The sequence below is a fragment of the Bos mutus genome, chromosome 22, assembly GCF_027580195.1.
Source record: "Bos mutus isolate GX-2022 chromosome 22, NWIPB_WYAK_1.1, whole genome shotgun sequence".
Classification (NCBI taxonomy): Eukaryota; Metazoa; Chordata; class Mammalia; order Artiodactyla; family Bovidae; genus Bos; species Bos mutus.
This window is the reverse complement of record NC_091638.1, coordinates 37,567,696-37,583,447: the sequence shown is the minus strand read 5'-3', so window position 1 is coordinate 37,583,447 and position 15,752 is coordinate 37,567,696. Positions and strand designations below refer to the sequence as shown.

Genomic DNA, 15,752 nt, shown 5'->3' with positions numbered 1-15,752 from the left:
ATTAGGCTTCCTTTAATTACCCTTTCCTGTGCCATCTGTTTCCCGCTGGGGCCCTGACCCACACAGGGACTGAGTCTGATTTATTCACCAGCGTACACTTGGCAATGAACAGAGTGCCTGGCACGTGGGAGCACCCAATAAATATTTGTTGAATAAATGACCATAAAACAAGTCAGAGCCAACATGTTTAAAATGTCTTTCTCTTCCTCATTCTTTTTGTTTCAAAAAGAAAAAAAAAATCTCATATCAAACTCTGGTATAGAAGATGGATAAAAAACAGGATTGTTGGGACTGTGAGTGGATGAGGGAGACACACGAGCATGGCTCCCTTTGAAATGACAACTCTGTAAATAAATAGAAATGGCAACTCGAGAAAACCAGTGCATTAGAGACGTGTTTTGCAGGGGGTTACCATAAAGGATGACAGGGCATCTTATACAGTTTGTCCCACTAACATACGCAGGATTAGGGTCTGGGATGAGAGTGAATGATTTTTACAGCTCCCAGGAGGGCTTTGGGTTCAGCTACCGGATGACAACGGGTGGGGGCGGAACTTCTGAACACCCACTAAGGATATTTACAATGCTCCTTCTGCAGCAGTCCTGGGGCTCAGAGAAAAGCTGGAATACAAATGTCCTCCAAGCTGCTGTGTTCCATACAATACTGACAGATAAAGATGCATCACCCACATGAGCTGACTAAAGTCCCCACAATAAACAGCTTCAGAGGGCAGAAGAAGACAGGGGAAGCCATCTGTTTCCTGGGCTGCCCTCATCCTGAGCAGAAAGGGCCACAAGGTAAAATGCTCAGGGACAGAAAGCCTGGCCATCCACGGTTCACTTAAGAATGGTGAGACCTGGGAACTCTATCTAATATCTTGTGATAACTCACAATGGAAGAGAATATGAAAAAGAACACATATACGTGTAACTGAGTTACTCTGCTGGACAGCAGCAATTTTGACAACATTGGAAATCAACTGCAATTGCAATTTTTAAAAAATGGTGACGTCTGGGGTGCTTCAGGGAGACCTTTATGAGAACCTCCGGGCAGGCTGGAATTTGTCTCCCTGCCGAGGGGCTTGAACTCAAAACAGATCTGCAGCTAAGAGCCAGACTTCACTAGTCAGTGAGTCTCCAAGGCCGATAATGATCTCAATGGAAAATTTCTATTGTTGGGACTCCCCACTCCCCGACTGTCTTCCTAAACTCAGGGCCCAGAGATTGCTCATCCACAGACTCAAACAACAAATTAACTCTTCTAAATTGCAGCAAATGAGAATTGTCTGAAAAGTTAATTGATACTGGGGAGAGGGGGAGATTAGCAAGGGAGAGGCTCAAGCCTAGGAGCTGACAGTCTAGCGTCCTTACACAGGGAGGCCAGGCTCCATTACCACTAAGAGGTGTTATATGGGCATACTTAGGCCTCAGATTCCCGTAGCTTTTTTCAGCTCAGACAAGGTGGGACATCAAGACTCGGAGCAAGGGGCTCATCTTTCCAGCTGCAAACATTCCTGAAAATCCAAGCCACAGAGCTCCCCAACTGTGGGCACCAGCGTGGTCTGGATCTCTGACACCTATAGAACCGCCAGACCTCAGGCTCATCCATGGATCCAGGCCCTCTCCCTCCATCCCTGTCTGTGATCATGAGGTCTGAGTTTCTGCAATCTTCCTTCTCTCTGGTAAGTGAGCAACAGGCTGAGACAGAGTTAAAAGGAAAGAGACAGGAGGTTGGCGCTCTGGGGCACCTAATAATAAGAGTAATAATAACTCTCAAATATTGAGACGGCCAAGTGCCAGGCATGCAGTTAAGTGCTTTCTGAATATTACCTCCCATTCCACCACAGCCCCACGTGGCAGAAATTTACATTTGTTCTCTAGGAAGCTGAGAGATTGAAGCCATTTGTCTGAGGCCATGCAGCTAGAGCGGTGATGGGAGTTTCAACCAAGTTGGACTGATCCTGAAACAGTAACCCACTCTCTGTGGTGTGGCTGGGATCAGACCAACAAGCAGAAAGGGTTCTTTCAGCTGCAGAGGGGGCTTCTGAAATGCCAGGCCAGGCAGACCCACTACCTGCCATGTGACATCATGACCTCCTCAGATGTGGCTCTGAGAGGCTTTGATGGAGGCTGATGCTTTCTGAATGAATTCCCAATGTCTAAACCAGGCTTTCTCAACTCTGGCACTACTGACTCATGGGGCCAGAAAATTCTTTGCTGGGTTGGTGCTCTTTGATGACCTAGAGGGGTTGGATTGGTGGTGGTGGGGGGTGCGGTGCGAGGGAGGCTTGAGAAGTTGTGGGGGGTTATACGTATACATACAGCTGATTCACGTGGTTGTACAGCATACGCCAGCACAACGCTGGAAAGCCATCATCCTCCAAGCAACAATTAAAAAAGTTTCTGGGAGGGGAGGTGCTCTCATGTGCACTGGACATGTTTAGCAGTACGACCCTGGCCCTCTATCCACTAGCAGCCATGAACACCCTGCACCCCAAGATGTGACAAATAAAACTGTTTCCAAATATTGCCAAATGTCCCCTGGGTGACAAAATCCCCACCCTCCCCACCTCCACCTGCCCCCGTTGAGAGCCACTCATCTAGACCATCACGCTCACCCTGAGGCAGTGTTTGTCCACGAATGTGCAGCTCAGGCAACGGGAATTCCCCACCACTCTCCCCCTGATCTTTTCCCCAGGACCCAGGATCCAAACACAAAGAAAGAAAGAAAAAGGATGAGTTGTTCTAGGCTGTTCTCTCATTTCCCTTCCAGCTCTGAGCTTAATCTGCTCTCCAGGAAAAGACACAAGTAAAGCCTGAAATGGACTTTTCTGCCCTTCTAAAATCAGCGCCTCCGTTTTGAAAGGCAGCAGGCAAAACTCTGCTCCAGCCAGGGGAGCAGTCCAGGGCAGTTACAGAATCCTTTCTATGGATGCTAGCACCAAAAGCACAATATTAGAATAAAAAATAAGTCCTCACAGGTGTCTTTGGATGGATAACACACTCAGGAAGGCAGATCTGACTGGGTAAGATGCTTAACTTCAAGAAATGAGAATCCCTCAGACGTAGCACAGCTGAGAGTGAAGGATTTGTTCCCAGGAAAGGTCCAGAGAACAGGAATGCACAGAAGGACGGTTTCTACTCCTTTGTGCAAGGAGTATAATGAGCCTGTTTTTCCCTCCACTTCTTGTACATGGGGAAGCTAACAGAGAAAAGGGAAGATAGGGGCTGGACAGTCTGCAAACTGGAACACCAAAACCTTGGGTGGGTGAGAGCTGAGAAAGATGATTTTCCAGAACAGAGCGGAAAAAAAAAAAAAAAGGAAGAAATATGTCCTATATCTTTACTTAGTGGATGGGGAGTTCAGCATGACATTTTTAAGCTGTTCAAAGTTTTTGTACCAAAGAAAACATGAGGTTTTTTCTTAGTAATTTTGTGTTGGAACACAGAGACTTTATCTTCTAGACGGTGCCCCGCCTGTTTGCTCAGCCTGATTTGTGACAGCTGCCTCCCAAAAACATGTCATGGTCTGGTTTTGATTTGGGAAGGGCAGGCTGGAGGAGCTGGCTGGAAGAACAGAGCTCAGAAAACACATACACACGTACCCATCCATCCACCCACAGACAGCTAACTAGACGCTCTCAAGGTGATGCTGGTAAAACATTGAGGAGGGCTACTGAAAATAATTTGATGCTGAACAAACAACGAATCAACCTGTCTCAAATTCTTATGAAACTTTGGTTTCATGGCCTTTTGATTTTCACATTGATTTAGAACTGAAACAGGCCCTGTTTGAAGACTAGAGTGTTTTACTGTCCACTTTTTCTGCTGTATCCAGTGAGAATGCCAAAACCACTTGGCAAGCATCACCCTCTTTCATATTTAATCCATACTATGTAATTAAGGAATACCCCATCCATATGGTTCAGATCATGTGTTCTTAACTAATTAGAATGATATTTACTATTATCAAGAGCAAGTTGATCTTGGGGACATCTTCAGAGCTTCTCAGAAGAAGCATAATTCATTTTGCTTTTGTCTAAATAGGAGGCTGAACTCAGGGCTAAGAGGAGATGCAGAAGGGCACTGCAGGATAGATGAGCAGTCCAGCCACAGATAAGATGGTAAGTATGATAGTAACTATCTGATCACCAAGATGAGAAGTCTGGGTTCCTCTAGCTCAACAGTCCTTTCTCAAACTTAGCAGGCCTGAGAGTTCTCCGGGGGCACTTGTTAGAAAAGCTGAGCCCTGAGAGATTCTATTTGTGAGTCTGGGATGGGGTCCAAGAATCTACATTATTGACAAGCATCCCAGATGAATATAATGTAGGTGGGCCCTGGATGAGTCTAACTGATGGAGGGGATGACTGTTTATATGGAGAAATGCACTCCCCCAAAGTTGGCTCCGCATGGCTCATACTAGGAAGTGGGGTTTCGATCACATTGATTTTCCAGTGCTCTGGGAGATGCTTCATGTATGGGTTGAAGAGGGGTGGCTTAGACAGGTGAGGGTCAGCACAGTATAACTGATAGGCATCACCCTGTGGTCAGAACATCTTGTGCAGGAGATACTAAAATGCTTTTCCAAGGGGCCAAGCTGAGGAGGTCAAGGATCTGGTGAGCCTCTGAGCCAAATATTTAGAAGGTTTATGTTGATAAGAAAAGGGAGGGTCAAGAAAGTATGTTCTGTTGATGGAAACCAAAGAAATCAAGATTTAAATAAAATCAGATTGGAAACTGCCTAAATGTCCAATTCCAGAGATGCAATAACATTCATTCAGTGGAATACTAATGCAGTCATCAAAAACAATGGGTACAAAAGCTCTGAAAATAAGCTAACAATAGAATGCAAATTAAGAAATTCAGGACACAAAATATTCAATATGCCTCCAACTCCAAGAAAAATGATATACCAGTATATAGGGAAAAACTGGAAAAGTCACTGAAATATTAGCAGTAGTCAAGTGGTGGGTGTTACGATATTTTCCCCCACTCCTGTCATTTTTCTCAATTTTCCTCTTTTACATTTTACTGTCGATATTTTAAAGGCATAAATCCTAAAAATCTGAGTTTCAAAACCATTTTCAAGTGGATAAGAACTATCTGATTTCCCATGTGACACTCCCAAATTCAAAGGTTCTGAGACAAATGCACACTCATTCTTTAAAAATTCACTTTGAAAAATCTCATGACTCTAAAAAGCCCATCATCCTCTGGTCTCCACTCTAGACCCATTTTCTTTTTTCCAGTGTTGCCTTTTCAGTAATAAAATGAATAAAATCAGCGATCTTTTCTCTCCTGTCAGCAACCACGGTTACTTACTCTCAGCATAGCTGACTGCTCATGCCCAAGGAGGTTATAAATAAGCCTCCTGAGTGGTTATTAAAAACCAGGACACTGGAAAAGTTTCTCTGGACCCAGAAAATATCAGCGAGACCATGACAGGTAGGTACTGTGGACTGGGCTCTGTCTGTCTGTCCACTGTTCCCCATCTGTCTCCTCTGGCTCTGACAATGTCCTCTGCTTTCCCACACACCAAAGCTTTGACTCAGCAAAAAAACAAGGAACAAACAGATTCTCCTACGACATTCGCTCTGCTGGCTTTCATCTGGTGCCTGGTCTGTGAGCCTGGTTCAGAGCTGAGAAATGCCAAGAGGGCACGCTTTCCTGTGTGTAGGGGGGCACCAAGGAAGTCAGCCCATGAAACCAGTCAGAAAGCACTCCTGAATCACATCCTCAACACAGAGCCAGAAGGTTGGGTACCATCTAACCTGCCCCTCCAAACCATCCAGAACCTTCACATTACAATCAGCACAGGGACATGTCCCAAAGACCAGAGCTTTGTCTCCATTAAAACAAAACAAAACAAAACATGGCTAACAACCATAATGGACATTTGATGTCAAGTTTAAATGGTGGGGCTTTTGGAGGAAGGAACCAGATCAAGGTGTGTGTATGGGGGGTGGTCTGCCCCAGATGGGTGCCATGCCTGTGGTTTGTACTCCTGCAGCACCATCCCTCCTCTTTTGTAAAGACTATCTGGATTTCCCTTTGAGAAGCTCCTCTTCTCCATTTTCCACTCCTACAGTTTTGATGACCTTGACCCTACTTGCCCAGTTCCCAGGATGGACATGTGACCCAGGCTTGGCCAATCAGTTCAATGATTCCCTCCAGCTCCCTCTCAACCTGGGAGTTAGTTTAACAAATGTTAGGTGACCAAAGTCACGCAAATGCAACTCAATTCTGGGACTGTCACGGACACTATTAAAGAAGATCAGCCCATTCGCCTTGACCTGATGTTAACAGATGTTAGCCTGGGGTTGCTAAGCACCCTCTCCTACTCCGGGGAGGAGTCACTTGAGAATGATGCCACCATGCAGAAAACAAGACCTGAGACAGGAAAGAGATTGAGTCCTGATGCCATCGTTTGTGTGCCTGGAACCAGCTGTACCAGGAATTCCCAGTCTGGGAACTCTGTACTTCATGATGAAAAACAAAATCTTGTTTGTTTACACCCATTGGAATTGGGATTCTAAGGCTTGCAAACAAAAGAGTTTCAGAATTCCAGTGAACAAAGACGATCCCTATGCATTTCCCCAAGTAGACCTGGGGTTGGCTCTGGGACCAGACAACAGAACTCAAGGTGAGTTCCAGGTTTTCGAACCTGTAATTCCAGACTGGGCATCTTCCACGTCTTGCCCATGGAGGAAAGGATCAGAAAGTCCTGGGCCATATGATTTATGAGAACCTTTGAGGGCTAACTCCTCGAGTCATGGGTGCCAGCTGCTTAGGAAGTTTTATCCAACAATTTAAATACAGAAATTGGGTTAGAGGATGGATATCTAAGCTATGCAGAAGAATGGGAGAAATGTTCCTGCCTCAAATTAAATATACAAATGTTTCACATTAAAAGGATTAAGAAACATCTCAGACATTCTTGGTAAAGTGGGCTGTTCCATTTGTTACTTCAGATTCTCACACTGAAGTTTCTTTTCCTTCTTTTTAAGTTTGCCATAAACGCTAAAAAAAAAAAAAAAAATTTACCCCATTACCCGCTAGCAATCAATACCTCCAGTTATTGTGCAACTGAGCTTTCCTTGTCAAGGTGTGTAGGTGATGTGTGTTAAAGGCGTGAACGTGCTATGCATATATGCTTATAATAAATAAACAAGAGGGTAGATAACACAGCACAGGAAAATACAGCCATTATTTTGTAATAACTTTAAAAGGAGTATCATCTATAGAAATATTGAATTACTATGTTGTATACCTGAAACTAATATGATATTATAAATCAACTATAGCTCAATAAAAAGATAATAAAGGTGTGGATATGCCACGCCAATACAACACTAATCAAAGATGGGAGGTTTCTACCTCTGTTATTTGTCTGAGTATCCAAGTGAATCATGCATGGACTTTCTACTGATGCTGGCCTGGGTCGAAAAATCACAGAGTAGGCAAACTGATCCAACTTTTATGTTTTGACATCCATGCAATTCTGCTTCCCGGGATCATTCCCCCAGCTCTGCCAATTTCCTCTCCTAAGTCACCATCACGTGCACGCTCTTCAGTCACTGCTGTGTTTACACCGTGGGGGCTGCTGCCTTCATCTCTTCTCCTGGCTGCACATCCTGGACTGCCTCCTAATGGGTCTCTCTGTACCAGCACTTACCCTCTTAAAGTCAATTCCCACACAGCAGCTGAAGCTGTCTTTCCAGAATGCAAACCTGATCATGTCACTTCCCTCCCTGTTGGCCTATAACTTCAAGTGCTTTCCACTGTCCTTAGTGGAAAGGCCCAAACCCTTAAACTATCTGAAGTGGTTCTGCACTATTCCCCCTGTGCCTTCCAGCCTTATTATCCTCTGTGCATCACCCAGCCATAGGGCCTTCTTTCAGGTCTTTATATTTGCCATACATCCTACCACAGGACCTTTGGACATGCTGCTCTTGCTACCTGGAATGCGCCTCCCCCTTTACCCCTTTAAGCATTTTTTTTCTGTCCTCTCTGATCTTCCTAACTTAGCTAGAGCCCTCTCTGTATACCCTCCTAGCCCCACATTTACCACTGATGTAATTTTAAATAGTACAATTAGATGGTTCAGTTCAGTTCATTTGCTTAGTTGTGTCTGACTCTTTGCAACCCCATTAATCACAGCACGCCAGGCCTCCCTGTCCATCACCAACTCCCGGAGTTCACCCAAGCTCATGCCCATGGAGTCAGTAATGCCATCTAGCCATTTGATCCTCTGTCGTCCCCTTCTCCTCCTGTCCCCAATCCCTCCCAGCATCAGAGTCTTTTCCAGTGAGTCAACTCTTTGCATGAGGTGGCCAAAGTATTGGAGTTTCAGCTTTAGCATCATTCCTTCCAAAGAACATCCAGGACTGATCTCCTTTAGAATGGACTGGTTGGATCTCCTTGCAGTCCAAGGGACTCTCAGGAGTCTCCTCTTGAGAAGAAAGGTCTTTTGAACACCACAGTCCAAAAGCATCAATTCTTCGGCGCTCAGCTTTCTTCACAGTCCAACTCTCACATCTATACATGACCACTGGAAAAACCATAGCCTTGACTAGACGGACCTTTGTTGGCAAAGTAATGTCTCTGCTTTTGAATATGCTGTCTAGGTTGGTCATAACTTTCCTTCCAAGGAGTAAGTGTCTTTTAATTTCATGGCTGCAGTCACCATCTACAGTGATTTTGGAGCCCAGAAAAATAAAGTCTGACACTGTTTCCACTGTTTCCCCATCTATTTCCCATGAAGTCATGGGACCAGATGCCATTCATTTTCTGAATGTTGAGCTTTAAGCCAACTTTTTCACTCTCCTCTTTCACTTTCATCAAGAGGCTTTTTAGTTCGTCTTCACTGTCTGCCATAAGGGTGGTGTCATCTGCATATCTGAGGTTAGATTGTTATTATGTATTAAATTCTACTACACTATGAGGAGCAGGAGGGCAAGGCCATGTCCTTGCTCACTGCAACCTTAGCACCTTGCAGAGGCATGGCACCTACTAAGTGTAATCTCTAATAGTAACTCAGAGGGTGTCAGGCATTGTGCTAAATTCTTTATGGGAATTTACTTATTTAATTCCCACAACAAGTCTACAAGGCAATGCTATCATTTCATTTGGAAGATGAAGACAGTAAGAGAGTTCCCTGGTGGTCCAGTGGTTAGGATTCAGTGCTTTCACTGTCATGGTCTGGGTTCAATCCCTAGTCTGGGAACTGAAATCCTACAAGCCATGTACTGTGGGCCCCCCCAACATCCCTCCCTCCAAAAAAAAGATGAGGACAATGTGATACTGTGAGACAGTGAGACAGAATAGATAAGCCAGGTTTGCCCGAGGTCACATAGGTATTAAACCACAAACTCCGGTTTCCAGCTGGCAGACTGGCCTACAGCCCATGCTCTCCTTCCTTCTGCTGTAGCTCAGGGCAGGAGCTCCAGTCACAGCTGCTCACTGACTGAATGAATGAACAGAGAAACCGCCTTTCCCCTCTCTCACTCCGATACACATCTGCATTTTGATTCTCCAGGTCCTAGCTCTCTCTGACCCTTCACTCCTTATAGAATCTGGCTGATCCTTAAGGAACAGCCCTAGCGTCAGTCTCACCACTGTCCCCCTTCCTGGGGACCAGCTGACAGTCTCCGGCTGTTGTGTGGCATCTACCTGAAGTCACCACTCCCAATTCCAGCTCTATTCTATGTCTGCTCCAGTGTGACTTGAACCCAGACTCCACCTGGCACTATGGCCGCGGTCTCCTCCCCATGAGTGCCTTCTGTCTGGGTGCTCACCCTGGGATGGTTTGTACTCGTCTCTTTTGTCTTTCCTGCCTCTCACCTGGGCACATCACCTCGGACCACCTCCACTGCTTCTGCCATTCAGTTCTCCATTGGTGTTTGGGCTCTCAGGCTTCCCTCTAGTCCCGCCTGAGCCTAACAGACCGATCAACAAACTGGCTGCACAGGAAAAGGAATCCTTGTCTCTTCAGAGAGTCACTGTGCAAATCTCTAGACTGTGAACACCACCCACCATCTTCCTGTGAAGATGCAGATCGAGGTTCAGAGTAAGGGCTTTGAAGACTACCACACCTAGGGCTCAGGTCCTGGCCATTAGTGGGGCCATGCGGAGGTCACAATGTCTCTGCACTTTAGTGTGCCCATGTACACTTTACACTTTAGTGTAAAATTGGTATAATAATCAGACTTCTCTCACAGGGCTGTTATGAAGACTGGAAGAGATGTTATATATGAAGTTGTTACCAGGTCATGTCCCAGTCAGTGATCTGTTACGATTATCTTCACTTATATCATCACCATCAAGCATTCCTGCCATGGCACAGGGTCCAGGGCACAGGCTCTGGAGCTAGGAATCCCAGTCCTCTACTTCCGAGCCATGTGGCCTCGGGCTACTTAGCCTCTCTGGGTCTCACTTAAGTTACCTATAAAATGGAAATAACTCTATCTACCTCACAGGGTGTTGTGAGTTACTTCCTGTAAAGTACTTAAAACCATCCTTGGTACATGATAAACATCCGGTAATGGTAGCTGTTGTTGATTTTGTTACTCCTATTTATAATACTACCATCACCCAGGCTGCAAGCTGCTTTAGAGGCGTGGTTAGACAATGGCAGGGTCAAAGAACTTCTGCAATGTTCTTCCCTGGTGGTCCAGTGGTTAAGAATCCACGCTTTTACTGCAGGGTTTGCGGGTCCGATTCCTGGTCAGGGAACTATCTCCCACATGCTGCACAGTGCAGCTAATTTTTTTTTTTTTAAAAGAGCTTCTGCAAGACTCCATTTAGTGGGGGGTGCAAATGGTGACCAAGCCCGCCTGATTCACTCTGAGTGAGCAGAAGGGATGGACCACGTTTGCCGATGATAAGAGAGAGTCCACTCCCACTTCTAAACCAAAACTGCAGGTGTTCAACTGAGATTTGAGGCTGGCAAGCCACTGGGGCTCCCTGGCTTTTCAGACTTGCTGTAAGGAAAAAATGCTGCCCACAAAAAGCTCATGCTTCGTGCCAGATTAAACACTGCAGACATAGTTAACAACAAGTTACTGGCCATGGAAGAGAAAAAAAAAAATCCATTATCTTGAAACCTAGTTTTCGCTGAAAGATCAAGGTATTTTTGACTGAGCCTTTTGTGATTTGTACTTTCACTCCCAGGGATTCCTTGGTGGCTGAGTGGTAAAGAATCCTCCTGACAATCAGGAGATGCAGGCTTGATCCTTGGATCAGGAAGATCCTCTGGAAAAGGGAATAGCTATCCAGTCCAGTATTCTTGCCTGGAAAATCCCATGGACAGAGGAACAGGTCATGAAAGGGTCAGACACAACTCAGTGACTAAACAACCTTCACTCATAGCCTGGGATTCTAGGGTTTAAAGATACACACAGTTCACAATGCTGCATTCTCAAAAAACTACTGAATTTTCCAGCAAAATTCACATGCAACAGTAAGGGTCAGCGGCAAAAAGACTAGTTAACACCATGTCCTTGGTATATGTGAAAGGCGTTCAGGGTGAGGTCTCATGGTGAAGGATGCTATGAACGGTGCTGCAAATATTAGCTATAATCTCCCTTCCAACACTGCCGTGTCTGACAGATCCATGGAAACACAGGGGCTCAAGATGGATTTCTTTAGGCCTGTTTTCCATGCTCTTCTCAGGTTGATTAGGGAAAAGAGGAGCCCACAAAAACAGTTTCAAACCTAAAAATGAAAACCTGCATGGTAGCTGGATGCTGGGAGATACCAGAAGCCAAAACATCCCGAGAGGCCAAAACCATGCACCAGTATGTTTAGGATGAGAGAGAAAAATAAAAAATAAAAACTCAGGTAACCATTGGAGACAATCATGTGTGTCAAAGACTATATTAGTGTGTTTAAGTGTATGATCATTTCCTTCTACAGAAACCCTAAAAAGGAAGTCCTATTACTCATCAAATGCCATAGATGAGGCCATTGAACCTTAAGGAATTTAAGTGACTGCTTTAAGGCCACACAGCTCCTATAGGCAGGTTGGATTTGAACCTAGGGAGTCCAAACCAAGAAGTAAGTTAGAATTTGAAAAACCAGGGCTCAGAACAGAATTCCCAAAGATATTAATGATAATGAAAGTCACTCAGTCCTGTCAAACTCTTTGCGATCCCATGGACTATACAGTCCATGGAATTCTCCGACCAGAATACCAGAGCGGGTAGCTGTTTCCTTCTCCAGGGCATCTTCCCAACCAAGGGAGAGAACCCAGGTCTTCCACACTGCAGGTGGATTCTTTACCAGCTGAGTCACCAGGGAAGCCCAAAAAGGTTAATAATGGGGTTAAAATTCTGCCCACCCTAACAGCTCCCTCCCTTCATCTGTGCCATCCATAGGGTAGCCTCTGGTTTAGCTACACGTGGTGATTGAAAATGAAACTGATTAAAATGAAATGAAATTTAAAATTCAGCTCATGGCTGGTGAGCACTTGAAAGGTGGCTTGTATAGCTAATAGCCTGAAATTTTCATTTCATCTTTTTTTTTTTTTAATTTTATTTTATTTTTAAACTTTACATAATTGTACTGGTTTTGCCAAATATCAAAATGAATCTTGATTACTCAAATTTCAATAGTCACATGTGGCTTGTGGCTACCGTATCAGACAGTGCTGGTCTGGGCAATTTTTCTCAGCTCTGTCAGATGTGGTTCAGGGCTGCTTTCCAAAAAGTTCTCAGAGACAGAGGGGCACTCGCTGCTTTGCCCAAGGATCTACAGAAAATCTTGAGGATAAATTACCTGCCTTTTCCTTAGGGTCGGAGACTATATATTCTTCAAATGTACTTAGTTGGTCTTTCCAACATTCTCCAACCTCTAACCTCCAATCTTCCAGATGTTCAAGCTGGTTTTAGAAAAGGCAGAGGAACCAGAGATCAAACGGCCAATATCTGCTGGATCATTGAAAAAGGAAGAGAATTCCAGAGAAACATCTATTTCTGCTTTATTGACTATGCCAAAGCCTTTGACTGTGTGCTGCTGCTGCTGCTGCTAAATCGCTTCAGTCATGTCCGACTCTGTGTGGCCCCATAGATGGCAGCCCACCAGGCTCTGCCATCCCTGGGATTCTCCAGGCAAGAACACTGGAGTGGGTTGCCATTTCCTTCTCCAATGCATGAAAGTGAAAAGTGAAAGTGAAGTCGCTCAGTCATGTCCGACTCATAGCAACCCCATGAACTGCAGCCTACCAGACTCCTGATTCCATGGGATTTTCCAGGCAAGAGTACTGGAGTGGGGTGCCATTGCCTTTGACTGTGTGGATCACAATAAACTGTGGAAAATTCTGAAAGAGATGGGAATACTAGACCACCTGACCTGCCTCTTGAGAAATCTGTATGCAGGTCAGGAAGCAACAGTTAGAACTGGACATGGAACAACAAACTGGTTCCAAATAGGAAAAGGAGTATGTCAAGGCTGTATATTGTCACCCTGCTTATTTAACTTCTATGCAGAGTACATGAGAAACGCTGGGCTGGAAGAAGCACAAGCTGGAATCAAGATTGCTGGGAGAAATAGAAATAACCTCAGATATGCAGATGACACCACCCTTATGGCAGAAAGTGAAGAGGAACTCAAAAGCCTCTTGATGAAAGTGAAAGAGGAGAGTGAAAAAGTTGGCTTAAAGCTCAACATTCAGAAAATGAAGATCATGGCATCTGGTCCCGTCACTTCATGGGAAATAGATGGGGAAACAGTGGAAACAGTGGCAGACTTTATTTTTCTGGGCTCCAAAATCACTGTAGATGGTGACTGCAGCCATGAAATTAAAAGACGCTTACTCCTTGGAAGGAAAGTTATGACCAACCTATATAGCATATTCAAAAGCAGAGACATTACTTTGCCAACAAAGGTCCGTCTAGTCAAGGCTATGGTTTTTCCAGTGGTCATGTATAGATGTGAGAGTTGGACTGTGAAGAAAGCTGAGCGCCGAAGAATTGATGCTTTTGGACTGTGGTGTTCAAAAGACCTTTCTTCTCAAGAGGAGACTCCTGAGAGTCCCTTGGACTGCAAGGAGATCCAACCAGTCCATTCTAAAGGAGATCAGTCCTGGATGTTCTTTGGAAGGAATGATGCTAAAGCTGAAACTCCAATACTTTGGCCACCTCATGCAAAGAGTTGACTCACTGGAAAAGACTCTGATGCTGGGAGGGATTGGGGGCAGGAGGAGAAGGGGACGACAGAGGATGAGATGGCTGGATGGCATCACTGACTCGATGGACATGAGTTTGGGTAAACTCTGGGAGTTGGTGATGGACAGGGAGGCCTGGTGTGCTGCAATTCATGGGGGTCACAAAGAGTTGGACATGACTGAACGACTGAACTGAATTGAACCTCCAATCAGGATCTCCTGATTTCCTCCTAAGTTACATTGTGAGAACAATCAAGTCAGAACAGACAAACCTAAGAACAACTGCTCTAGACAGTGGTTGTATGAGCACCAGCAGAGAGCTGTTCAAAATGCAGGTTCCTGGGCCCCACCTCTACTGGGTCTGATATCCTGGGCCTGGATAGGAGGCCCTGGAATTCATGGTTCAATCAAGCAGCCAATGATTCTGATACAGGTGGTCTAGCTTTGAGAAACTCCACTTCAAAGTCTGAATTACATACATATCTTCTGGCCTCTTAAATAATTATAGCATATAAATCTTTTGAGAACAGTACAAACTGGGCTGGAAGCCAGGCAGTCATCACTCTGTGCTAATTGCACCTTTGTATGACATTAGGCAACATGCTTAGTCACCAAGGCCTCATTTTTTTCATCTGAAACATGGGGGTAAAGATATCTGCTCTTTGTCCTCCAAGACAAAGGAGCACACAGCTGTGAAAGCATCGGAGAGGATGATGATGTTAATAACACAACCTACATATATCCTACAACTCAGAGACACATTTTGCGTTCAGCAGAGAGTTCCAATCAGCTTTACATTAAAAAAAAAAAAATCCAAAATTTTAACTTATTTGGGAACCTGGAAGATCTGACAGCATGGAGCTCAGATGAGGTTGGCAGCCTGATGTGCGGAACAGCACTGCTCTGGGGTCACATGCAGAAGTTCCAATCTCTGCTTTGAAAGTTGGATGACTTTAGGCAAGTGCTTCAACCTCTCTGTGCTTCAGTTTCTTCTACTCTGAACTGAGAACGTTAAAAGTCTCTCTCTTTCAAAGAGCTGTGATGATTTAACTGAGTGACTATTTATCAAGTGCTTGGAACAATGTCTGGCACATGGTGAGTGCCATATCACTCTTAGTTGAATAAATAAATAAACATTCCTGCAGGCGGCAACAACCAGCTGGAGCCAGCGGCGGCTGTCCCTCCAGAGGGGGCTGATGTGCATAAGGCTGTCACAGTTTTCACTGGGACAGACACATTTGACTCTGGGATCCCTACTGGAATGGACAGACATGTGTCTCCTTCCTGGTGTCCCACCCACAAAAGGCAGAGACACTCAATGCTCCTTCAAGCAGCATTTCTCCATCTATCTGAAGTGAAGGACCAGTTTTCACATTTCAGCCCAGTATGGCCTGATATGTGACCCACCTGAACAGGACTGACACCCAGCACATGCCACAGACAACTCACCCACCGGTCTGTAACACCTTGTCCAGTCCACACCTGAACCAGCAGAGACAAGCCCACTGAACATGCGCTTGGATGTTGCAATAATGTCAAATTGCTCCCAGAGAGCGTAAACACTGTTAATATCAGTACTTATCTCCAGG

At 45.0% G+C, this 15,752-nt stretch overlaps 1 protein-coding gene across 4 annotated transcripts in view; it reads right to left on the bottom strand.

Annotated features, from left to right (window-relative positions):
- PRICKLE2 (prickle planar cell polarity protein 2) overlaps positions 1 to 15,752 on the bottom strand; it is a 342,745-nt gene that overhangs the window by 27,517 nt on the left and 299,476 nt on the right. The window lies entirely within an intron of this gene.